Source organism: Sapajus apella, unplaced genomic scaffold (assembly GCF_009761245.1).
Source record: "Sapajus apella isolate SASKATOON/1434 unplaced genomic scaffold, GSC_monkey_1.0 scaffold82, whole genome shotgun sequence".
Taxonomy (NCBI): domain Eukaryota; kingdom Metazoa; phylum Chordata; class Mammalia; order Primates; family Cebidae; genus Sapajus; species Sapajus apella.
In genome coordinates this window covers 2485467-2511916 of record NW_022437022.1, presented here as the reverse complement: position 1 = coordinate 2511916, position 26450 = coordinate 2485467, and the positions used below count along the sequence as shown (strand labels likewise).

The window sequence follows — 26450 nt, the reverse complement described above, 5'->3', positions numbered from 1 at the left end:
CTCCTGGATTCAAGTGATTCTCATTCATCAGACCCCCAAGTAGGTGGGATTACATGCATGTCCACCACACTCTGCTAATTTATTTTTTTTTTTTAGTAGGAATGTGGTTTTGCCATGTTGGCCAGACTGATCTCAAACTCCTCACCTCAAACAATTTTCCAGCTTTGGTACCTCTCAAAGTGCTGGGACTACAGGCATGAGCCAATCTGGATTGTTTTTCTTGTTACTGCAGATATTTGCCTATAAATTAAGAGATATGGGGTGTTCTGTTTATTTTTCTGGAGTTAGGTTTACCAGTTTATATTCTTGTGATAACTTTTTTCCATTTTATCCTCATTGTGAAATTGTAGGAATAGAGCTGCTCATAATATTCCCTATTACACAGTTAGCACCTGCAGATCTTGTAGTGATGCTCTTTTCCTTTAATCCCCAGGTTGGTAATTTTGGTCTCTTTTTCTTCATCAGCCTGCTCCGATTTACTCTATTTGAGTAAACCTTTAGAACAAACAGCATTTGGTTTTATTAATTTTTTCTATTTTTCTGTTCATAATTTGACTGATTTCTGCTTTTTTTTTTTTTTGCTTGTTTAGGGTTTTTGTTCTCCTTTTGGTTTTTAAAGTATAAGTCAAAGATTTGCAACATTTATTCTTTTTAAACATGAGAATTTAATACTATAGATTTCCCTCTCAGCACTGCTTTGGCAGCATCTCATGCACTTTATGTTGTATTTTTATTTTAATTCAATCAATTTTCTAACGTCATCATTTCCATTTGACCCATTCACTATTTATAATATGTGTTATTCAGTTTCTAAATAGTTCAAAAATTTCCAGTAATTTTTCTGTTATTGATTTCAGTAATTTTTATTTCTATTTCCTTGTAATCATATTTTATCATTACTATTTTAACAGTTATTACATAATTAACTTACTATTTTGCCAGTTCTTGATGCAACTATAACCATAGGATATTTGAGTTCCATTTATTTTTTGGTGGAATTGCAGAGGTGGAGGGGACAAGGTCTCACCATGTCAGTCAGGCTGAAGTGCAAGGGTGCCATCATAGCTCACTGCAGCCTTCTGATGTTAAGATATCCTTTTTCCTTAGCCCCCTAAGTAGCTGAAACTACAGGTGTGTGACACAACATCCAGCTTATTTTTTTGGAAAAATTTTGTAGAGTCTTGCTATGTTGTTCTGAGTCGTGCTATGCTATATAGGCTGTTCTCAAACTCCTGGTCTCAAATGATTCTCCTGCCTTGACTTCCCAAAGTGTTGGTATTACAGCATCGGGTATCATGCCTGGCCTAATCACATTTTTTTCTCAACTTTTGTGTTTATTGTTGTCATGAATTTTATTTTAAAACATAATTTAAATTCCAAATGACAATACAATTATTGTCTTCAAACAGTCATACTGTGTTTACTCACATTGTTCCTATTTCCTTTGATCTTTATTTCCTCCTGGAGGTGCTTTATTTTCAACACAGAATCATTTTCTTTGTTGCTGAAGAACATTTTTAACATTATTGCTGGTATTTTTTTTTTTTTTTTTTGGTTTTTAGTTAAGAATTGTTAAGAATAAATACCTCCAGGTTTTATTTCTATTTAAATGTTACTTTCATGTTTAAATACTATAATCCCCAGATACGGAATTTTACTTTAGCCATTGGAAAGATGTTCCATTGACTAAGGGCTTCCATTATGTCTATCAAAGTTTGTTCTAAGTCCTAATGCATTCATTGATGATAGTGTCTTCTTTCTTTTGCTGTTATTTTTAAAAATCAGTTATATAATGATTTTTCGTACATATAGTTTTCTTTATGTTCATTGTATTCAGGATAGTTTTACTTAACATAGGAAAGAGTTGATTTATTTTATTATATTGTGAAAATTCTTTACCACTAATTTTTTAAACATTAGTTTTAACCCATTTCTCTATTCTTCTTCTCCTGAGATTTTGTGACACATATATTAAAATGATTGAATGCACCCTATATTTATTTTATGATTTATTTTAATTTTTAGTTATATTCTTTTATGTACTTCTGTGTTTTCTATTGATTTTCATTCAGCCTTCTTAATTCTCTTTGCACAATGTCCAAACTGTTGCTTGTTGATTGACTTCTTCAGATTTTGCATTTTGAGATAACTGTAAATTTACATGAAGCTGTAAGAAATCATACAATATAAAAATCTGTAATCCTTTAGTTCATTTTTTCTAATGGCTATAACATCTTATATGTATATAGTAGAATATCAACCCAAGTGATTGAAATTGAAACAATCTATTAATCTTATTCATATTTCACCAGTTTTGCATTCATTCATATATGTGTGTGTGTAGTTCTATGAAATTTAATCTTATATATAGACTCATATGATAACCACCGCAGTTAAAATACAAAACAGTTTAATCAGAAGAATTTCTTATGCTATACTTTTAAAGCCAGAGGCAATTCATTTTCTGCTCCTTTCCAAAACATATGGAAACCATTAATCTGTTCACATTATGAATGCTGAATATTTATTTCATAATTTGGGTTATAATCCAATACTACTTAATCTTGTTGCTTGAATTAATCCAGTTTAGGCTTTATGAAACTTTTCAGTTGATATATGTGTCTTTTGGTATATTCACATTATTTTGGGATTTACTTTTTAGCACTTCCTTACTTTCTGGTGCCACAAATTGCTCCAGGTCATTTTACAAGGAGTTGCATTGAATCTGTAGATCAATTTGGAGCCTACTGCCTTCTGAACAGTATTAAGTCTTCTGATAGACAAACAAGGAGCCGTTCCATATATCTGGATCTTCTTTAATTTCTATCAACAATGTTTTATAATCTTCATGTACAAGTCTTGCAGTTCTTTAGTTAACTATAATCCTAAGTACTTTTTTATTTTGATGCTTTGTAAGTGAAATTGTTGTTGTTGTTGTTTTGTTTTTGTTTTTTTTTTTTTTGAGTCTCATTCTGTCACCCAGGCTGGAGTGTAGTGGTGTGTTCATGGCTCACTGTGACCTCCACTTCCTGAGTTTAAGGAATTCTCCTGCCTCAGGCTCCTGAGTAGCTGAGATTACATGCATGCGCTACTAAGCCTAGCTATTTTTTTTTTTTATTTTTAGTGCAGATGGGGTTTCTCCATGTTGATCAGGCTGGTCTTGAACTCCTGACCTCATGATCCACCCACCTCAGCCTCCCAAAGTATTGGGATTACAGGCGTGAGCCACTGCACCCAGCCTGTTTTCTTAATTTTTTGTTTAAGAAGTTCATTGTTAGTAAACAGAAATACAACTGATCTTTGTATTTGGATCTTGTATACAATAACTTTGCTGAAATAATTAGCTCTAAGATTATATCATCAGCAGAGATAATTTTACATCTTCCTTTTTAATCTGATTGCCTTTTTGTTATCTTACTTGGTAACCCAGGAGAAAGCCTGTAATATAATGCTGAATGCTGGTGGTAAGAGTGGACATCCTTGTCTGTTTACTGGTCATAAAAGAAAGTCTTAGAATTTTCCCATTAAATGTGATATTATCTATAGGTTTTGTTTATTCAGTAGTTTCTTTTTATCAGGTTGAGAAATTTTTTGGGTATTTCAATCATAAAGGAATGTTAGCTTTTGATAAACTTTTATGTGTCTATTGAGATGATTTTGTTTTTTATTCCATTAATCTGGTATATTACATTGATTGATTTTTGTATGTGGAATTTCCCTTTCAATTTGCCACAAATCCCACTTGGTCATGCTGTGTAATCTTTTCAGTAAGCTACTGAATTCAGCTTTCTAGTAGTTTGATGAAGATTTCTGTATTTATGTTTTTAAATAAAAATGGTTTATAATTTTCTTTTCTTGTGATAATTGGTATCAAGTAATACTGGTCTCAAATAATGAGTTAAACAATGTTCTTTCATCTAAGTCTTCTTCAAATAAATGTTATAACTCAGTGAAATCATGTGGCCTTGGGTTTTTCTTTGTGGGATGTTTTATTGGGTAGTTAGTCTCTGTATTTATATGGAATATATCTGTATAAATTAGCACTTGCTTACTTTCTGGTGCTACAAATTGCTCCAACTCACTTTTTAAGAGATTTCATTGACTCTGTAGATCAGCTTGGGATGTATTGCCTTCTTAAAAATACTAAGTATTCTAATCGACAAACAAGGAGCCTTTTTATATATTTAGATCATCTTTAATTTCTATGTTTATTTGGAATATATCCATATAAATATTGAGATTAAGTATTCAATAAAATATTCTTAATCTCTCTCTGTATATGGATATATTTAGGCTTTCTATTTCTTCTTGAATCAATTTTGGTAGTTTATATCATTCTAAAAGCTTATGTATATTGTGTAATTTGTTGACTTACATGTATTTAGAGTATTCCCTGATTTTTGTTTTCATTTCTATAAGGTCAAGGGTAATTTTAATTTTCCATTCCTGATTTTAGTAATTTGAGTCTTTTCTTTTTTCTTGGCCACAGTTACTAAAATCTTAATTTGGTTGATATTTAAAAGTATTTGTTTGTGTTTATTTTCTCTATTGTTTTCCTACATCATAGACTTTGGTACATCTATAATCAGTTTATTTTAGCAAAGGAAATACAGTGATTCTTAGTAAGGTTGGTGGGCCCCAGCCAGTCAGTTGAGGGCCCTCGAGCAAAATCTGAGTTTTACCTGAGAAGAAATTCTGCCTCAAAACTTTCCTGGCTATGACCCTATCCTGCAGATTTCAGATTTGCTGGTCCTCATAACTGTGTGAGCCAATTCAAACACACACACGCACACACACACACACACACACGCACCACACATGGATTCTGTTGGTTCTATTTTTCTGCAGTATCCTGGCAGACACTGATATACACCTCAAACATTCACTTACCAGTTTTAGCATCCCTCAGTTTTCCTTAGCTGAAAAAATTATTGCTATGATATTTGCTAAGTGGTACTTTTTCTAACTGTATCATTCTTACTGCATTTATTGCTTGGTATTCTACTCCAGGAAAATCAGTTATCTTCTTTGCATTCATTTATTCATTTGCTTAGTTTTGTCAGCATAGATAATGATGGATTGTAAACTGTTACCATTATTATTTATTTTGATGCTCAAATTGTGCCAGATTTTGCCACTGGGAGCACTATTAAATTAGGCTTCAATGGGGCTTAGACATGCTCCATTATTTTTTGACTACTTCCTTGTTTGCTTCCATAATAAAATACTTCATGCTCACTTTACATTGCCCCATAACCCAGTCCTGAAATTTGCATTTCTGATCCTGGTAAGCTTTGGTTGAAAAGGGTTTTTGAAAACACAGAAGCAGTTGCTGGGAGTGCTCACAGACATTGAAGTGTTGTACCTAGGCCCTTTCTGTGGACATAACTAAAGCTAGGTGTGTGTGTGTGTTTGTGTGTGTGTGGTATGACGAGGAGAAAGAGAGAGACAGTAATTGTATGCATATATAACTAAAACCAAGACTTCAATATATTTCCAAATCCAAACTAATAATAAAAGCTCATTCTAGTTTTCTTCCCCTCCATATCTGTAATGTTTATTTCTGAAAATGATAAACCTGGCTTCAGTCATTCCCAACATATTTACTTATTGGCTCAATCTCTTCTGCAAGTAATCAATCTCTCATTATTGCTGCTGCCTTGCATGCAGACACCTTGTTGTATTTCCAATTTCCTTTCTGATTGATGTTTACCTAGTGTATGTTTTCCTGTCCTTCTTTACATATTTTTTTCTTGTTTGAGGCAGTTCTTTTCTAAGCAGAATATAGTGAATTTTTGTAAACCACTCTGTTTCTTTCTCATCTATTTTTTAATGAAGAGTCTATTGCAATACATTGTTGAGATTACTGAATTATTGGGGAGGAGCCGTCTTATTTATATTTTGTTTATATCTTGGTTTTCATATTTTCTCTTTCCTTATATCTCTTGAAATAATTAGAAATTTTTCCTCTTCATTTTCCTCTCTATTTATTCAGAAGATATTCATAGGATAGTTGTCAATTCCTTTAGTAGTTAATCAATCCATTTTTCCATTCCATTTTACTTACTGAATTCCAAAATTAATCAATTTATTCATCCTTTTTCTTTTTTTTTTTTTTTTTGAGACAGAGTTTCACTCATGTTACCCAGGCTGGAGTGCAATGGCGCGATCTCGGCTCACCGCAACCTCCTCCTCCTGGGCTCAGGCAATTCTCCTGCCTCAGCCTCCTGAGTAGCTGGGATTACAGGCACACGCCACCATGCCCAGCTAATTTTTTGTATTTTTAGTAGAGACGGGGTTTCACCGTGTTGACCAGGATGGTCTCGATCTCTTGACCTCGTGATCCACCCGCCTCGGCCTCCCAAAGTGCTGGGATTACAGGCTTGAGCCACCGCGCCCGGCCCCTTTTTCTTTTTTTTAATTTTATTTATTTATTTTTTATTGAATTTTAGGTTTTGGGGTACGTGTGAAGAACATGCAAGATTGTTGCATAGGTACACACATGGCAGTGTGATTTGCTGCCAAGAGCATTGAGGAGTATTCATCCTTTTTCTAACTCTGTAAGAACTCTCAATGTTTTACTTACAGTAACCACCCATGCTTAATGATATTGTTGTCCATATTTTACTTATATCATAATTTAACCCTCATATTAAATATTATTGTCATGGTCAGTATTTATTCATTCATATTTACTCATATAATTCATGATTTTCCTTCCTCTTATTCTATTCACATTCTTATACACTCGTTCTGTGACAATATTCCTTCTTCCTCTAAAACGTTTTTCTAGTCAAGAGCAGGTGAAGAATAAACAATTTCAAGTTAGCTTGACTGAAAATGTATCAATTTTTTACTTTCCTTTGAAGATAGATTTGCTGGACACAAAATTCGAGACTGACAGTATGGTCTTTCAGCACTTTGAGGGTGTCAGCCATCTGTCTTTGCCTTCTATTGTTAGTGTTGAGAACTCAACCATTAGTTTAATTTTGGCTTACTTTTTAGGCAATCTGATTTTCTCTTTGGCAGCTTTTATTATTTTGTGTTGTCTTCAATGTTCTGTAATTTCAGTGAGACATGTCTAGATGAATATTTAATACATTCTGGCGGAGGCTCACTGAGTTTCTTAAATGTGCACATTGATATTTTTCAACAAACCTGTAAAGTTTGAACCACATTTTCTAATTTGTTCTCTTTGCAATTCTATATTTCTTCCTGAAGTTCTGATTGAATGTGTGCTGACCTTCTCACACTATCCTATGTATCTCTTTATTTTTCTTTAATAGGTACTCTCTCTCTTCCCTGTGAGTAATTTCCTAACATTATTTGTATCATTCTTTCAGTGTTCGCTCCTGCTGTGTTTATTTTGGTGTATGGCTATTTCATTTTATTTGTAGAATTTGTGTTTGACTCATATTTAAATATATTTTCACACATTATATTCTTTTTTCTTTATCATATTTTTAGTCAGTTTTATTTACTTAGGTATCAAATGTACTTAATTTATACACTGTATTGATGGTTCTAACATTTATAGTCATTGTGTGTTTCTGCTATTCTTTTTCTGATGTCTCAAAGCAATTGTAGACTCTTTCCATTTATATTTAAAGATTTGATATGACATTTTCATTTCCTTTAACATTGTTAGTCAAAAACTGAATGTTAAGTGTGCTTCCTCTGAATGGGTTTCCTCTTTCTCTCTCTGTCCTCCTCTCATGTGCACACTCTCTTTCATTTATTTTTTTCTTCTTCTAGAAGCCAGGAGGAACTAACCAATCTAATATTGACATAAACTAAATGTTCTACTTGGGTTTGAAGTCAAGATTTCTTCTATTTTATTCACTAACTATGCCACCTATCAGAGGTCCTTACTTGAAGGAAGGTTTCAGCAGTGAAATTTCTCACCCTACTCTGTGACTTGGATCTGCCTCCTGTCTCTCATATACAGCTTCATAAATGTGTTCTAAGCCACCAGAAATTGGCATCCATTCCTAGGGAAAATACTGACTTCAGTCTTCAATCACCCTGATTTATTTTTGTTTCTGGCCAGGATGTTATGTAAGAATCTTTACATCTTTGCTTAAATTTTAACTCATTAGAAATGAGTTCAATCTACTCTTATTTGACATTTAACATGGTCTTGATATTTATGGAACAGAAATCATGTTTAGAAGAATGTATTTAACAGAAACATTTTATATTTTATATAAATATTAATATACACACAACTATTGCAAGAGAAAATTATATTAACCTTGCTAGTTACTAGATGTTTTATAATGACTTTAAATGTTTTAAACATTGACATGTGGAAGGTGTATTTTAAATTATATTACTGTACCCCTGGGCTTAGTGACATAGGGTATAACTAATAAACTGTACAAATATGAATATTTATATGCACACATAATCATACATATTTAAATATCGTGCTTCTCCTGATTGTCCAAACACCAAGTGAATTGAAATACTTTACGATCATAAGAAACTTGCCTTTTTATGGAGACTATAGTGAGAATTCATTATATTACTTGTGAAACACTCATGAGAAATCCTTTTTGTTAAGGTTTCACATCCATTCTAGTTACACATTTACCATGTTCAACCCAGAAACATTATTTCTTTGGAACAACATTCAAGAAGATGCCCCTGGGAAATACAAAAGGCAAGTGATAAAGTTTAAAGGATTGCTTTAGAAAGTTGTAGAAGTAAAAGCCTTATTCAATTGCTGAGTGTGTTTGGTGGAAGCTCCATGCATTTTTATTTTTTAGTAGACACAGGTAGGATTTGCTTGTATTCTAAGTAGAATCTAGAGACAATTTGAATATAGAACAAAAGGGAGATAAGACAATAGCCACGCACCACGTGTAGAATTGGTCTTGAGTTTCCTCTGAGAATTTCAGAGCATGACAGAGTTGAAAAATGCCTCTCACCTGCCACGCACAGCCCAGAAATCACTAAACTTTACTCTCAGCCATCACTCCCATCACCGCATCACAATTTCAATCCAAGATAAGAAAACATTAGGATTGTAACATTTATAACACAGAGAGAGGGAAAAAGGCATTTTGGTTCTTAGGAGAAAGAGGACTAGTTTACTGATAAAAAGATCTTTTTAAAAAAGCATTAAATCTGATCTATGATTAAACCCGAGCCAGTACATTTATTGAACTTATATTTTCCTTTATTTTATGTAATATGAATTCTGTATTTCACACATATTGAGACAGAGAGGGATTTTTTTTTTACAATTTCTTTGGCTTCTTGGCTTTAGAACCTCCTTTGTGATTAAGGAATGGCATCTTAGGAAGCGAGCTTCACCTTCGCCTATAGAAACTGAGAATACTCAAGTTTCCCTTTCTCAGGCTGTCTTGCAGGTAAGGCAGGCCATGTGATCCAGGATTCTCCAATTAACGGGACGTGCTGACCTCATCATTTGCCTGTGACCTGAACCACTGAGAAGGAACCCATACTTGCTATGAGTGATGACGGGAAATAGTGGTTTCCTACAGATTCTAGAGGCAGCAATTGGAATGGACCTACTGTGCTGTCCACTATTGGGAGTATGCATTTTAGGAACACAAGGTTTCTGTCTGCAGTTGTACTATCTATGCTGGCTTCATCTTTTATGTTTGTTTGTTTTTGGTTTTGGTTTTATTTTTGTTGAGACCGAGTCTCACTCTGTCTCCAAGGCTGGAGTACAATGGATGCGATCTCGGTTCACTGCAACCTCTGCCATTTTCTTGCCTCTGTCTCCCAAGTAGCTGGGACTACAGGCACACATACCATGCACAGCTAATTTTCTGTATTTTCAGTAGAGATGGGGTTTCACTATGTTTGCCAGGCTGGTCTTGAACTCCCAACCTCACGTGTTCCGCCCAACTCAGCTTCCCAAAGTGCTGGGATTACAAGTGGCTTAATCTTGAGTATTGTTTCTCTCTATGCAGCTTCCAAATCTTTTTTGCTATAATTTCCTAGAGTCTCTATAAGTCATTCCATGTTGTTTTAATACATTGCTCGTCAGGTTAAATTATTAATATTTTATTTCTCTTGCCTTCAATTAAGTATCTAATGTAAAAAGTGATAGGTGATGTAGTTTACTTTGTTCTTTAATATTTTCATTTAAGAAAATAAATAATATCAACTTTTTAAACTACAAATGATTTGATTTTTGAGAATGATTATAACTTTAGCTAGCTTTTTTGAAGATAAACAGTGTATTAGGTGCTAGGCTACGTGTTTTATATGCAATGTCCTATATAGTATCTAACATGATCACACAATACAGATACTGTTATGATCTTTATTTTGCAGATGTAAAAATTGAGTCAAAGATGGACTTAATAATTTAACGAAAGCTATGCAGTTAGCAAATGGAATGTCTTTTTACTGGTTTTCCATTGTCATAACTTCAGATTCTGTTCAGATAAAGGTAGCACTCAAAAAGACACTGCCTTGTCATATGCAATTTGATGTTTTATCAAGTGTCTATTACATTTAAGGAATTATGGTTAGTGTTAAAAATACAAAAAATAAGTGATATCCATATGCTTAATCCATTTTTCAGGCTAAAAGTAATGTAATTAAATAAAGATTACACATTGTGCAATTTTCTATACAAGTGGGATGTATGAAGTATATGGCAATCCACATAAATGAACAATGATTTCTCCATACAGGTGTCAGAAAATGCCTCAGAGCACAGAAGACAAGAAGAGCTCCCTGTTGCATATGTCACATCTTCTGTTGAGCACAATTTCATTGATGTTATCTGTAAGCGGAAAAGGTGAGACCTGATGACTCAGCCAACCCTCCAGATCCTGAGAGTCACCTGTGCTGCTGGAAGTAGGAAGTGTCACTCCTGTTTCACTCCCCACAGCTGTGTTGTTGGGAATTTCTCAAGATTTTATTTTTGATGATCAACTTTGGGAGATAAAAAGAAAACATATGAGGCCAAGTATGGTGGCTCATGCCCGTAATCCTAGCATTTTGGGAGGCTAAGGTATGTGGATCACCTGAGGTCAGGAGTTCGAGACCAGCCTGGCCAAATGGTGAAACCCTGTCTCTACTAAAAATACAAAAATTAGCCATATGTGGTGGTAGGTACCCAAACCCAGCTACTTGGGAGGCTCAGGCAGGAGAATGGCTTGAGTCCAGGAGGCAGAGGTTACAGTGAGCTGAGATTATGCCACTGTGCTCCAGCCTGGGCAACAGAGTGAGACCCTATCTCAGAAAAAAAAAAAAGAAACAAATATCAAATTGGTGAATATTTTAGTGCTATATTAAGATAGAAAAAATAGTGTGTGCACTTATACTCTTTATTGACTACAAAATATTTTAATTATATATATAATTAAATATTGTCTCTGTATCTATGAGAAAGCAATTTTGTCAATCAGAATCAAGTCTGAACTTCTAATGAAATAGTTGTATGAATAAGTGGTTCAAGAAGAAATAATCTCTCACTATCAAACTTATATTAGATATAAAATATTTGGTAGAGGTAAACCAGGTAGATGTGACATTTGTTTCTCATTGCTGCTAAAATAGACTGCACAAATTTTGTGGCTTAAATCAATACACATTTATTATCCTACAGTTTAGGGCATCAGGAATTCAACAGGTGCCTCACAAGCTAATATCAAGGTGTTGGCACCGTTGAATTCCTTCTGGGAGCTCTGGGAGAGAATGCATTTCCTTGCTTATTTCAGCTTCTGGAGGCCATCCACATTCCTTGATGCTGGTCTCTGTTCTATGTTGAAAACCAACAACATTCTCCCGGCATCCTCTGCTTCCCTTATCATATCTCCTCAACATTCCCACTTTGTCAGGACGAAGTCCCAGTCCTGCTCGCCTCAGGCCACCATGCTGCCCAGCTCCTTTGTTTCCTGGCCACAGGCCACTGGACACTTTCTGTTTGCCTGTTCTCCATGTACAGCTGGAACCTGGTCACAAATCTTACCTGCCTTCCGTTTCTAGAGATGCACCAACGTTCAGTCTGCAGGGATGCATTGAAGGTCTCAAAAGTATGGGAAAACATTCACTGACTTTATTTTCTCCTCATGAGGTACAATTACTATTATTGTTATATTACTATTTTGAATGTGTGAGATAGGAGGGATCCTGGAACTATTTGGTCTACATCTTTATTTCTAGACAGGTTTTATTGAAGTATAATCAGCACACCATACTGCACACTGACCAATTGCAACGTATGGTTCAATGACTTTTAGAAAATGTATACTGTTATGCAACTTTCACGCCGACTCAGCTTTAGAACACTCCCATCACCTCAAAAATTTCCTACTTGACTATTCACTGTGTATCTACACTGCCACCCTCAGCCTCAGGCAACACAAAATCTGCTTTGTGTGTCTATGGTTTATGTTCCTACTGTTTTACATAACGATAATATAATATGTAATCTTTTTGTCTCTCCTCTTCCATTGAGCATAGTGTCTCTGAGCTTTATCCATGTTTTTGGCATATCAGTACTTTGTTCCTTTCTATTGGTGAGATATACCACATGATGTTTATTTACATACCAGTTAATGGCTAATTATATTATTTCTACATTTTGTTTATTATAAATAACACTGCAGTAAATATTTGTGGATAAATCTTTTTGTTTTCATTTCTTTTCTATGAAATGTTCCAGAGTAGAATTGCTAGCTCATCTGGTAAGTGTATATTTAACTTTTTAAATTTAAATAAACTTCCAAATGCTGCATCATTATACGTTCTCATCAGCAATGTATGAGGGTTCTAGTTGCTTCTCATACTTGCTACAATTTATTATTTTCGGGGTTGCATAAGCAAAATTATAGTCATTGTATTTGTTGCAAAATGACATCTCATTATGGCTATATTTTACATTCCCTAGTCTAGGAATAAAGAAAAATTATTTAACATTGTAACATCTATTTAAAAAGCCAGGCAGCAAACGTCATACTCAATAGTGAAAGACTGAATGCTTTTCACTTAAAATTAGGAGCACGCAAGCAAGCCAGCCCATTCTCATCACTGCTAGTGATCATTGTACTAAAATGTTAACCAGTGTAATAAGGCACTAAAATAAATAAAAAGAATGTAGATTGAAAAAAAGAATGAAACTCACCTTACTTGCAAATAATCATTTGTAGAAAAATACTAAGTTTTTTTAAAAAAGCAAAACTCTTAGAACTAATATAAGGTCAATATACAAAGATCAATTGTATATATGTATCAATAATCTATTGAAAACCAAAATTTAAAACACAGTGACATTTAGAATGACTCCAAAAAAAAGTTATACATTTAACCAACATGTACAGAACCTGTATGTCAAAAACTAAAAATGATGATAAAAACTTAAATAAATAAAACATCATGTTTAAAGATTAGAAAATGCAACAAAGTAAAGATGTCAATTATCTCCATAAATAGTTAATGCATGCAGAGCTTAATATCTAGGTGATAGCTGATAGGTGCAGCAAACCACCGTGGCACACATTTACCTAAATAACAATCCTGCATGTTCTGCCCCTATGTACTGGAATGTAAAATTAAATTAAATGTCAAAAAATTATTTTCATATCAGCCTATAAATTTAATCCAATTAGTATCAAAATTATGCCTGGAGTTTTTATAAATATACACAAGCTCATTCTAAAATTTATATAGAAAAGCAAAGGAGATAGAAGACTTAAAAACAACCTTGAAAAAGAACAATAAAGTTGAAGGAAGCACACTACCAAATTTTGGAGTTATAATACAGCTACCATAGTCAAGACAATGCAATATTGTTGGGGATGTTGACACAGATCAACAGAACAGAATATACAGTGGCAAATGAAAAACACATTCAGACTCAGTAAGGAACGAGCTTATTAGAAATAATTGTTTGGGGATGGGCTGTTGTAATGGGGAGAACACTCATCTTAAAGTCAGCAAGCATCTCAAGGATTATAGAGCAGATTAAACAGATGAGAAGGAACTGGGTATGGGGAAGTGGAAGGAAAGGGTGATGTGCTCAGACAGTAGATGAGAGCATGTTTCAGTCTGATGTCAGTCTGTTTTCTAACGGGGTCCTGAAGGAAGGCTGGTATGCTGGCTGAGGATGGATGGGCCAAAGTTCAAGGGAATCTTAACTAAATTTTGTTAAGAAACATTTTGTTCCTATTGATTGGTGGGGACATGAAGTTCAGCTCGTCACTGATAAAGTAAAGAATAGGAATTTAGGGATTCCATGTCTAGCCATGTTCTAGGTCAACCAAGTGGCATCCCTGATTCCACTGTAGTCACATTGGAAGGGTGGTTCTTTAGGGTGAGCCATATCCCAGAACATGGAATAGATGGATCCTTCACCTTTGTTTCCCAGGGTCACAGGACTCAGGTAAAATTCAACATTGTTAAGAACTTAGAAATATGTGAACACAAACATATCCAACTGATTTTTCAACAATTTGCAGAAGCAATTCAGTGGACAAAGTCTCATCTTTTAAACAAATGGCGTTGGAACAAATGGACATCCACAGGTAAAATCTAAACAAGTGAATTTAAAAACTCATTGAGGCTCAGAGTTTATTTAAAAATTAAATTATGGATTCAAATTTAAAATATATAACTGTAACGTCCAAAAACAATTGGAGAAAGTTATTGTGACCTAATATTAGACAGAGTTCTTAGACATGAAACTGAGAACACAATCCATTAAAAACAGAAATGAAACATGGAACTTCACCAGAATTAAAGTGTTTTGCTCTAGGAAAGACTTTGTTAAGAACATAAAAAGGTAAGCCACAGACAGGGAAAAATATCAGCAAATCACACATCTGACAAAGTATTTGTTTTGAAAATATAGAAAGTGCTTTCTAAATGTAACAGTAAGAAAACAATTTAGCTACAACATGAACAAAAGACTTAAGAGACATTTCACTCATCCAAGAGGATAAACAATAGCAAATATTCCCATGAAATGATATTAGCACCATTGTTCATTAGGGAAATGTAAATTAAAATTACAATGAGATGCCAGTACACTCTTATAAGAATGGCTAAAATTTAAAAAGAAATTATATTCTGTCAATACCAAATTCTGGTAAGAATGTGGAAAATCTGGATCTCAACACATATAAAAGTCTATTAAATGGTTATAGCCATTTTGGAGAACAGGCTTGGTAATTAAATATACAGTATATAAATATACACTATAGAACCCAGAAATTACATTCTTAGGTATTTATAATTGAGAAATGCAAACATCTTCACACAAAAAGCTGGAACACAGAGCTAAGCAAGATGTCGTCTGCCCACGTGATAACAGTTACCATATGACTCAACAACTGGGCAGTATTTGTCCACACAAAAACATTACACAATTACTTGTTCATACTGTTACTCATGATAGTAAAATCATAGAAACAACACAATTTTTATGAAATAATAAATACATAAATAAAAATGCATATTCACAAAATAGTATTCAGCAATAAAAAGTAATGGAATTCTGATACATGCTAAAATATAAATGAACTTTAACAGTGTTTTGTTAAGAGAAAGAACTCAGTCATCAAAGACCACATGCATGATTTTATTCATTTGAAATATCTAGAGTAAAAATTCCATAGAGACAGACATAAAGTATATTCTTTTTTGTTTTTTTTAATAAAGACAGGGTCTTGCTGTGTTGAGCAGGCTAGTTTCCAAGTTCTAGGCTCAAGGAATCCTCTTGCCTTGGCCTCCCAAAGTGCTGAGGTTACAGGCTTGAGCCATCATACCTAGCTGGAAAGTAGACACTTGATTGTCTAGTGCTATGTGGGTTTTAGGTCAGGTAAATGAGTCTGACTGGTAATAGGTATGGAGTTTCTTTTGGAGTGAAGAAATGTTTTAAAATTAGATTGTGGTGATGGTTGCACAACTCTGTGAACATATCAAAATCTATTGAGTTGTTTATTCTAAAGGGATGAATTTTATGATCTGAATTATATCTCCATTAACCTGTTAAAATAGCATACTTTATCATTTAGTATTTATAAAATTCTTCAAATGTCAAAATTACAATAATAAAGACAATTCCATAATTGCCAAGGTTTAAGTTTGGGATTAGGTGTGCCCATATGTTAGTGTTATACCAATGTCAAATTTCTGGTTCTGATGATGTACTATGGTTTAGTAAGATGTTATCTCTGGGAAGCTGGATGAGGGATATGTGTGAACACTACTATTTTTGCCATGTTTTTTAAATGTAAACTATATCAATTTTAAAGTTTAAAAAAATCTAACTACTGAGAAAATGAATCTTATTTTTGAGAAAAAAACTTTCTGACACATTTTGAGCCAATATTGCTTTAGGTCAACATCCAGTTGAGTGGCAGTATTGCTGATATTTCAGTTTGTTGGTTACTTCTCTTTTATAACTTAAGTCTTACGGTTTGTTCAGTTATGTCTACAAATTGATCATTTGAGCTTTGAAGTATTCTGCTTCTGAGAATATTACTTTCAACCTTTAAAGAGATGTTCAGTTAGAAATACTTCAGGTTTAAGGACCAAACACAGTACATTTAGTCATATCATCATCCAGCTATTAAAAAAAAGAAAAATGAAAATATATGACTTCATAATACTAACCTCTGAAAAAGGAGAAACTAAGCAGTATAAGCAGCAATGCATTAGAAACTGACCAACTGTCTGTTTCTTTTATTGCATCTGTAGCCTAATTTTTAAACAACAACATGGGTTGGCTCACCCATGAATTTGTGATTTATTGATCAGTCTTATCAGTCTTTCACTGAATCTGTGAGATCATGTGAGTTTGAAGAAAAAAGAAGAAAAGAAGCTCAAAAAATAATACCTGCTGGGCCTGCCAATACAAGAGTATTTTTGACAATTACAAGACAAAACATCCATATTGTAGGAAAGGCTTTGACAGAATTAAGTGAACCATATTGACAAGATACCATGGCAGCATCTGGTGGGTTGTTTCAGATGAATGCTCTCATTTCCTTGTCAGTCTGCTAACGTGATGAATTTCATGGACTGTCTTTGTTTCTCATAGCATTTTGGAAGCAGGAGATGTTACCTTGAGTGAAACCACTGCTATATATTTTATAAACTACCACCATAAGAAATGTAGATACTCTCAAAGATGTGACAGTAGCAATTTCCAAATTTTACTCCAAATTGTCAGTCAAAAGAATTTCCATTACTGTTATACAAACTTAACAAAACATATAGCAGTAATTTTTTACAATACATATATTATTGGAATAGTGACTTTTTAAAATGGGTATTCATATGGAAAAACTCTTATCCCTGCTCCAAAGACAGTAAAACTGCTTAAAAACCTAGTATTTTTCAAGTGTGATTCAGTAACTAGTCACTCGCTGTCTCAGGGAGAGTGACCTTGAGTAATTAGTCACTCCCTGTCTCAGGGAGTGACTACTGAGACAGGAGTCACTGTCTCCCTGTTTCAGTCCCTCCTTAGAGGGACTGACCTTCTTGTCCTTCATTAGACAGGGAAGTAATAGCTACGGAAACACTGGACTCCCCTTTACAGAATCGTCATAGATCAGAATAACATTCAATATTATGTCTTATTTTTTCTTTTGGAATATATTAAATATCATTCTATGACATTCCTCACTGAAAACATTAATTACAACATTTTACATATTTATCAAAATACTTTTAAAAAATAAAAAATTGTAGCTACTCGGTAGGGGACAAGTTATATTAATTATGATATGCTTGTAATGTTGCATTTCCATAAAAGTCAGTTACATATACATGTGCTCATACAAGGAATTATAAAGTATAATTTGTTAAAAACAGATGAATTATTAGCATCTTTTTTATAAATAAACAAGAATATACATATACATATTTTATTTTTTTTTCAGTAAGAGTCATAAAAAAATAAAAATGGTGGTTACGTTACCAAAATCCCAAGGTTTCAGTCTAGGTCCTACTGCTCACCACACAGAAAGCCAATCACTGAGACAACAAGTATAACCAAGGAAGAAGGCAGTAGTCAGGTGCCGCAGCCAAGAAGATGGGAGCTCTATCTCAAATCCATTTCCCTGACCAACTATTATAAAATCAGGGCTTTATATAACAGGGAAGAAATGTAACCATATGTGGGAAAACAGGAATTAGAGATATTTAAGGAAGACTAGTTGGTAAACAGGCAATCATGAGGGTAAGGGGTCTGGCATTTCACTGTTCAGATGATGTGATCTGATGCATTTCAGCTGCTTGAAACTCTCTGTGAGGCCTGATGGTTGGTTCCCTGAGAAAGAAACTCAGATAAGACAAATGTAACTTTCTCAATTTTAAGACTGAGAAGATCAATTTGTATGCTTATTGAAATAAACCATTAACATCACTTCCATAGGGTATTTGGGCGAGTTCCAGTCACCTCTAGTGAGATAAACTGAAGGCTGTAGTGAGGATAGATGCTTTTACTTTTTATGTATTTTCTTATTAAATGGTTCAAATGTTTTAACTATATGTGAATAGTTATCTTTCATACTAGTCATTCAAAGGAGAAAGACTAAAAACTGCTTTTTCTTTTAATTCATTACATTGTGTTTCTTAAAAATGAAAGGAACAACAATGATAGAGACCCACATACTTGTGTACTTCATAGATTTGGGGGCTTTGGTTTGTCTGGTTCACTCGTCTATCACTTGTGTGTGGCCGTGTGAGGAACTCAATAAATGTTTATTTAAAGAATAAATGACAAATGCTAATAAACATTTATTATACCATTAAAGTTAAAATAATAAAACTATTTAAATATAAAATAAAATGGATTGAATGATACTTTTAGCATGTTCTTGTTTTCTCCGAAGCATTTACTTTGCCTAATGGGAAGAGATGAAATGCCAATAGTAAAATGCTTCTGATGATCAAGTCATTATGAAGGTGTAAAAAGAAAGCAGATAATTTACTCATTTATTAACTATTTATGAATGCTTAACATGAATTAGATGGAAGAGAACAGTAAGCATTCACATGTGTAGATAAAATTTAAATTATATGAACACAATCATAAATAGGAATTGGTATAAAAAGTTGTTAAAACATAAGAATTTATATGAATTGGCCTTTCCATGAAAGTATCACTGGTTATATTACACAAAGGCCAAAACTCAGTGATGGGGAGAAATTAAAAGGTGGAGAAAATTTTTCAAAGCAGAGACAATTTTGATTGAGGATAACACAAGGCATAAAAGATCTTATAATGCATGAACCCTGAGAAAGCATGTATGGCTCATAGAAGCATATAGGAGAGTACAACTTCAGAGATTATAGGGGTCCATCTCAGAACTGAGCTGTAGTACATTTGATAGAATTTATCCTTTACTCTAAGAGCCATCAGAAACCACTGAAAAGTTCTAAGAAAATGGCTAGTTGATGAAACGTACTTCCTGTGTCTATTAATACTACTGTGTGTCTTTTCCCTTTTCTCTAGACTGTTAATATAACGAACTACATTAATTGATTTTTAAATGTTGAACAAGTTCTGAATTTTGGAAGAAATCTGATTTGTTAGTAATATAGTATTATTTCAACAGATGGATGGAAAGATAGATTTATACATACATAACAGGATTTTATTTGCTAACATTTTGCTGAAGTGTTATATATCTATGTTTGTGTGGGATATTGTTCTGAAGTTGTCTTTTTTGTATTCTCTTTTTCTATTTTTAGCATCAAAGTAAAGATGGTGTCATAAAATGATTTGAGAAGTGTTCATTGATCTTCTATTTCTGGATGAATTTGCTTAGGATTATTGTTATTCTTTCATTATTTAGTAGAATTAAATCACCTGGGTATTAAGATTGTTCTTGGTGAATTGTTCTTTGTCAATTTGTAGTTGTCAAGAAATTAGTCCATTTTATCTAACTGGTCAAATTTATGTACACATAGTTCTTTGTAGTACCAGGATTCTAGTACCTCTGTGGTCTCTAGCGATATCCTCTCTACACAACTCCTAATGTTAGCAATTTGTATCTGATCTCTTGACTTCTTTGTCAGTCTTGTGAAAAATGTATCAATTGTTTTGATCCTGTCAAAAATGTAGCTTTGGTTTTATTGATTTTTAAAAAATTGTTTTTTCTTTTTTTTTTAGAGATGGGGTTTCACCATGTTGGCCAGGGTGGTCTCGATCTCTTGACCTTGTGATCCACCTGCCTTGGCCTCCCAAAGTGCTGGGATTACAGGCGTGAGCCACCGTGCCCAGCAGGGTTTTATTGTTTTTTTAAAATTGTTTTTATGTTTTCAATGTCATTGATTTCTGCATTAATCTTAATTATTTCCTTCCTTCTACTCGTTTTGTGTTTATTTTCTTATATCCTTTCTGGTTTCTTGAAGTGAGAGTTTTGGTTACTCCTTCGAGTTGTTTCAGTTATGCTGTTGTTGTTGGTGTTGTTTTTCTTTTTTCTTTTTTTTATTGCATTTTAGGTTTTGGGGTACATGTGAAGAACATGCAATATTGTTGCATAGGTACACACATGGCAGTGTGATTTGCTGCCTTCCTTCCCATCACCTATATCTGGCATTTCTCCCAATGCTATCTCTCCCCAACTCCGAACCCCCTGTTGTCCTTCCCCTATTTCCCCCCGACAGACCCCAGTGTGTGATGCTTCCCTCCCCGTGTCCATGTGTTCTCATTGTTCAACACCCACCTATGAGTGAGAACATGCGGTGTTTGATTTTCTGTTCTTGTGTCAGTTTGCTGAGAATAATGGCTTCCAGGTTCAACCATGTCCCTACAAACGACACAAACTCATCATTTTTTATGGCTGCATGTTTCAGTTATGTTTTAAATAATTTTTAAAAAATGAGGTAATATATCTTTCTTATTACTCTAGTGTTTACTTTACCTGTTGAGAAGAGATAAAATACCATTAATAAAATGCTTCTGATGCTCAGGTTCTTATGAATGAATGAATGCTAGACCATTTTCAGCATTCTTCATTCCATTCATTCATATGATCAGTATCTCTACCTGGAATCCTTTCCCTCTGACTGAAGGACTTTAATACTTCTTTATTTGCTGGACCATCAGAGATGAATTTGTTCAGCTTTCATAGATCCAAAAAAATATTCATCTTGCCTTGAATTTTTAAAATATTACTGAATATAGAATTCTGTTAATTTTTTCTTCTGTTACTGTAAATGTGCAACTTCATGGACTTACAGCTAGCACATTTTAATGAGAAGTCTCCTATGCTGTTTTCTTTTTGCCCTTTATACATAAGGTAACTTTTGGGGCAGCTTCTTCTTAAGATTCTTTCCCACTAATTTTAAAAAAATTGATTATTATTAGCCTTGTTCTGTTATTAATGTTTCTTCTTCTTTTGGTTCATACAAATTTTTAGGCCTATATGTTTATGGTTTTGCTGAATTTGAAAAACAGTGGCCTATTTGTTCAACTATTTCTTAAGGATTCCAGTTATAAATATTGTTAGCCTCTTGATGTTGTCCAGCCTCCAGATTCTTTGCTCGTTTTTTCTTCCATCATTTAATCCTACCGGATTTCCTTTTGGATAGTTTTGACTGTTAGATCTTCAAGCTCATTTGTCCTGCTTTTTTGCAATGCTGATATGCTGTTAATCTCACTCAATATATTTTTATGCCAGACATTGTATATTTCATCTCCATAACTTTCATTTGAGTATTTTTGCATTTCATATCCATCCTCAGAATGTTCACATATTCCTCTACTTTTTCAACCTATGGAACATATTCAAAATAGCTTCTTTAATATCCTTGTCTAATAATTCCACTTCCTACAGTCTGTTTCTGTTGAATGATTACTCTCCTCACTAAGGGTCATTTTCCTTGCTTCATTTCATGCCTGATAATTTTTTATTAGATTCTTAACATTGAAATCTTGTCGGGTGATATTTTTTTCCCTATATATCTTTGACTATATTTTAGCTATTTTCTAAGATTCAATTAAGTCCCTTTGAACCAGTCAATTATTTCTAGGCTTGTTTTTAAACATTCTTAGCTGCGATAAGAGCAGCCCTTAATCTAGAGATAACTTGGCCAGAGTACTGAGGTCATAACTTTCTGAGAACTCTTCTCGAAGTGCCATTCCATGTGTTCGTGGGTCTTCTCACTCTGTCTAGGGGGACACGCTACTATTCTTAGCCCAGAGTCAGCTCCTGGGATATTTCTGCATGCCTGATATCTTTGCCCAGTTTTGAGTACTGTTCTGTATTCTGCTGAACTCTTAAGGTGACTCATCCTTAAAACTCCAAAGTTCTCATGATATCTACCTGTTTGCTAATATTTTACATTGTGTTTCTAGCTGCCTGGCCTTCCTATATAAATAAACTCTGCCTTCTCAACCTATAAATTCTGCCTTCTCAACTTAGAGAGGCAACCAGGCACTGAATGGGTTCCCTGTACTGCAGCCTGCAATTCTCTTCAGGCTGTAAGCTGAATCAGCCCTAGAGTTCACTTCACTCATTCTCTTGTCTCAGGGATCATTGTCTTGAGTGGCTTGTTTCCAGTACTGAAAACCAGTGTTTAATACATTTTGTTTGGTATTCTGTTTGTTCAAGACAGGAGTTTAAATCTAATTCCTGATATTCTATTATTTTCAGAAACAAAAATTCTACGGCATTTTACTATTTTTATCATTGTCATTTAATTGTATGTAGTCTGTGATAAAAGAATCAGAGCATCACCTTCTATTAATCCTTAGTTTCCTAAACTTTCTTTATTGCCTATACATCTTTCTGCGGATTCAGAATCATTCTGTCATAAACCTATTCTTGACCCAATACCCCTTCATCCCAACAAAGGCACCTTCCCCATAGGATGCCAATGGATGGCTGTAACACTGGAAACATGCTGGCTTTCATAGCAGATTCAGGTATTTCTTAAGCATCAGACAAAGACCAGTAAGAACTCAGTGAATCCATGTGCCTCTAGCTATTCATTAACTCTCTTACATTTCCATCATACTACCCAACTCTTATCCCTTGAAATGACCAAATACCCAGGCTTCCACGTTAATTATGTATTCTTTATCACATTATCAAGGGTAAGCATATAAGTTCCATTGCTCACAAACTTGACAAAAAAGGAAAAATAAAGAAAGTAAACTGGAGATAACACCTGTCATAAATAAAAATTGGAATGAGCTGGGATAGTACCGAGAAAAGCTTTATAGCAATTTGACAGAGAAAACCTTCCTGGCTCACTCATATTTGTGGCACAGATGAGTGATGTGATTATTCCCAGCTCCTCACATAAAAACTTTATTGCACCCCACAGGATCAGATACAATGTTTATTTATTTCTCTGAGTGCATTAACATACACTTCTTTTTCATAGAAAAACATCCAACTTGAGTCATCTTTTTCAAGGTTGATTCTTTATGTGACCTTAACAATTACACACAAAGTATGATGGCTGTAACAGAGTGCCAAGGCACACACGGCTTTCAGCAGAGGTCAAAAAGACACAGGGCATGAAGAGAAAATGGAACAAAAGAGAGGTATTAATATTTGCTTCTCTTAAAGGAACCAAGCACGTCTCGGTGGCATTCAGAAGAGGCATACAGGGACATAGAGGCACGGTTTCCCACCGACTGAGATGAAGCTTATCTTCCTAACGTCCTACCATAGGTGCGGTAATCTTGGTGAGCTCTTCTATGCATGCTGCAGTGCTGTGTACACAAAGTGGGAAGCTACGAAAGAAATACTGCATCTGCCCCCGACGGTCTTCCTAAAACAGCACTTTAACTTATCTCTCCATGACCTGAATTTCAGTGCTGAAAATGTCCTGAGGAAAAAGTGTGTCAAAACAATTGTTCCTTCAACCTTTAACCCACTACACCAGAAATACAGTTGGAACTGTATTTTTCCAGCAATTAAAATATATCATTGGGGCAGGAAAAACTCAAGGAAAAATTAATTCTATCTTTATTTTTTAAACAAAGAAAGAAAGAAAAAGCTGGATTGATGTTGTACAGAGACAAATATTGGTAAACCACAGCAAATGATAAAGGCAATTCTGATGACAAAATTAACAAATATTAATGTTTTGATTCCATCCATCTACACGTTACACGTGAGTGATGTGGTTATTCAGGATGTGTATTGCAAGTAAATAGGTAGAGTTGGTTGTTTTTTGAGTTTCTTTTGCTCTGTTAAAAAGAGGAATAGCAGGAGATATTGATAAGAAAATCAGGCTTTGATAACTGAAATAGGTTTTTTTTATTATTTTAAAGCAGGTGGGTGATAAAACGTAAGATTTGTGTTAAGTAACTTAAATCACATAACTTAAAGTGACAAGGAACAATTTTAAAATAATTGTACTAGCTGTATCAGCACATTCTCACACTACTATAAAGACACCATCTGAGGCTGGGCGTTGTGGCTTATGCCTGTAATCCCAGCACATAGGAAGTCCGAGCTGGGTAGACCACTTGAGGTCAGGGGTTTGAGAACAGCCTGGCCCACATGGTGAAACCCTGTATCTACTAAAAACACAAAAATTACCCAGGCTTGGTGGTGCATGCCTGTAATCCCAGCTTCTCAGGAGGTTGAGGCATGAGAATTTCTTGAACCTGGGAGGCGGAGGTTGCAGGGAACAGAGTTCATGCCACTGCAGTCCAGCCTGGGTGACAGAGTGAGACTCTGTCTCAAAATAAAATAAAATAAAATAAAATAAGATAGTACCTGAGACTGGGTAATTTATAAACAAAAGAGGATTAATTGATTCACAGTTCCACATGGCTGGGGAGGCCTCAGGAAACTTACAATCATGGCAGAAGGGAGAAAGGAGCAAGGCATGTCTTACATGGTGGCAGGAGAGACAGGCAGCAAGTAAAGGGGAAGTGCCACACTTTAAAACCATCAGATCTCATGAGAACCCCCTCACTATCATGAGAACAGTGTAAGGGAAACCTCCCCATGATCCCATCACCTCCCACCACGTCCCTTCCTCAATGAGTGGGGATTACTATTGATTTTGTAATTCAAGATGAGATTTGTGTGGGGATACAGAACCAAACCATATCACTAGCCTTCAAATCTCATTTTGTTTTATGGGGTGAATGCAACTCAGGACAATGAAGCTCAGCACTGAACACAGCTCAGGATTTTAAGTATTCTTACAGGTCTGCTTCTACTTTTCTCAGACACATTGTTTCATGGCCCATGGTCTTTCTTGAGTTAAAATTAAGTATGCCCACTTCCTGTTTTTCATATCCTAATCATAAGTTTCTTACGGCAGTTCATTATTTTTTCCTCCCACTTATACAACAGTTTGAAGAAAGCAGATAGCCAAAAGATAGTTTTGACTGAATGGAGGAAGATGAGGAGTGAAGACCCCAATTTCTTTCCCCTCATAATGGAGTCAAAATGGGACTCTGTTATGAAGGAGTGTTGGTGAGAGAATGTGGATCCTTACAGAAAATTGCAACTGTATGAGAGATGGAAGATTTAATCCAAGCTGTGCCAAGACTCACCAACCTAGACAGGTGAGAACTGGGCCATCAATCCAAACAAGGGTAAACAATAAATGCACCTGGGGGAAAGGCCAACCATGATGATTGTGAAAGACTGGGAAACATGACAAATTACTATGAAGGAATTTCTGAGCTTAGTAAAATACAATTTCTGGGGGTTTGGATATGGTGCATTGTGAGCTGTCAAAGGATTCCAAAGTTCAGGCATTGAGCTGCTTTATCTTTTAATATTTCAAATTCAATGACACTTTTGAGTTTATATTTGGTTTAACAAAAAAAAATCATTTAAGCACAGCATATATAGCTTCAAATCCATGTGTATGCTCCCCGACTTAAGGATGAAAGAAACATCTAGTCAAGGGAATATGTGCCTTGATTTATTTCTCTAGCAGTAATGATGAATTGCACTATGTCTTCTGCACTCCCATGACATGTCACTTCCATAACCCTTGGTGTTCAACTACAAGACAGAAAGGTTACAAGTGCAGGTGATTGCTGTGCACAAGGGTTTTTCCTAACTGAGAAACTAACTGGCCCATATAGGGATTAAAACCACAAGCCTGGCCCTCATAATCACCACTCTAACGTCCAGAGCTAACTGACCCAGACAATAAAGGCTGCAGGAGACACCCGCTGAGCTATTAGGTTGATAAATGGGAAGGACTTCAGAGTACAGCATCTTATGAAAAATAATATAATAATTTAAGTAGTTGTCCATCCCAGTGGTACCAATTTATAGCCAAGGCTAACTAATAGTCTCTTCTCACCCAGAGGCGAAGAACTGCTGAGCTGCATAATTCACAGAGAGACATAAAATAAACACATCTAATATATAACAAGAATGCCATAAGTCCAAAACAAAAGCAGGATCGCATGCAGAAATTTCAACTAACCTTTTACCTCTACCATTTAAAGTAAAAGAGGAAGAACAAAGCTGCTGGAATGCTCTCCTAAATTATGACTTTTTAAA

At 34.7% G+C, this 26450-nt stretch overlaps 1 long non-coding RNA gene across 1 annotated transcript in view; it reads left to right on the top strand.

The window, feature by feature from the left end:
• LOC116533392 overlaps positions 1 to 26236 on the top strand; it is a 33753-nt gene extending 7517 nt beyond the window's left edge. The window contains exons 2-3 of the long non-coding RNA XR_004261272.1: positions 23529 to 23633; positions 25285 to 26236. This is a non-coding gene — a long non-coding RNA (uncharacterized LOC116533392). The remainder of the gene's footprint in view (positions 1 to 23528; positions 23634 to 25284) is intronic.
• The last annotated feature ends 214 nt before the right edge of the window (positions 26237 to 26450 follow it).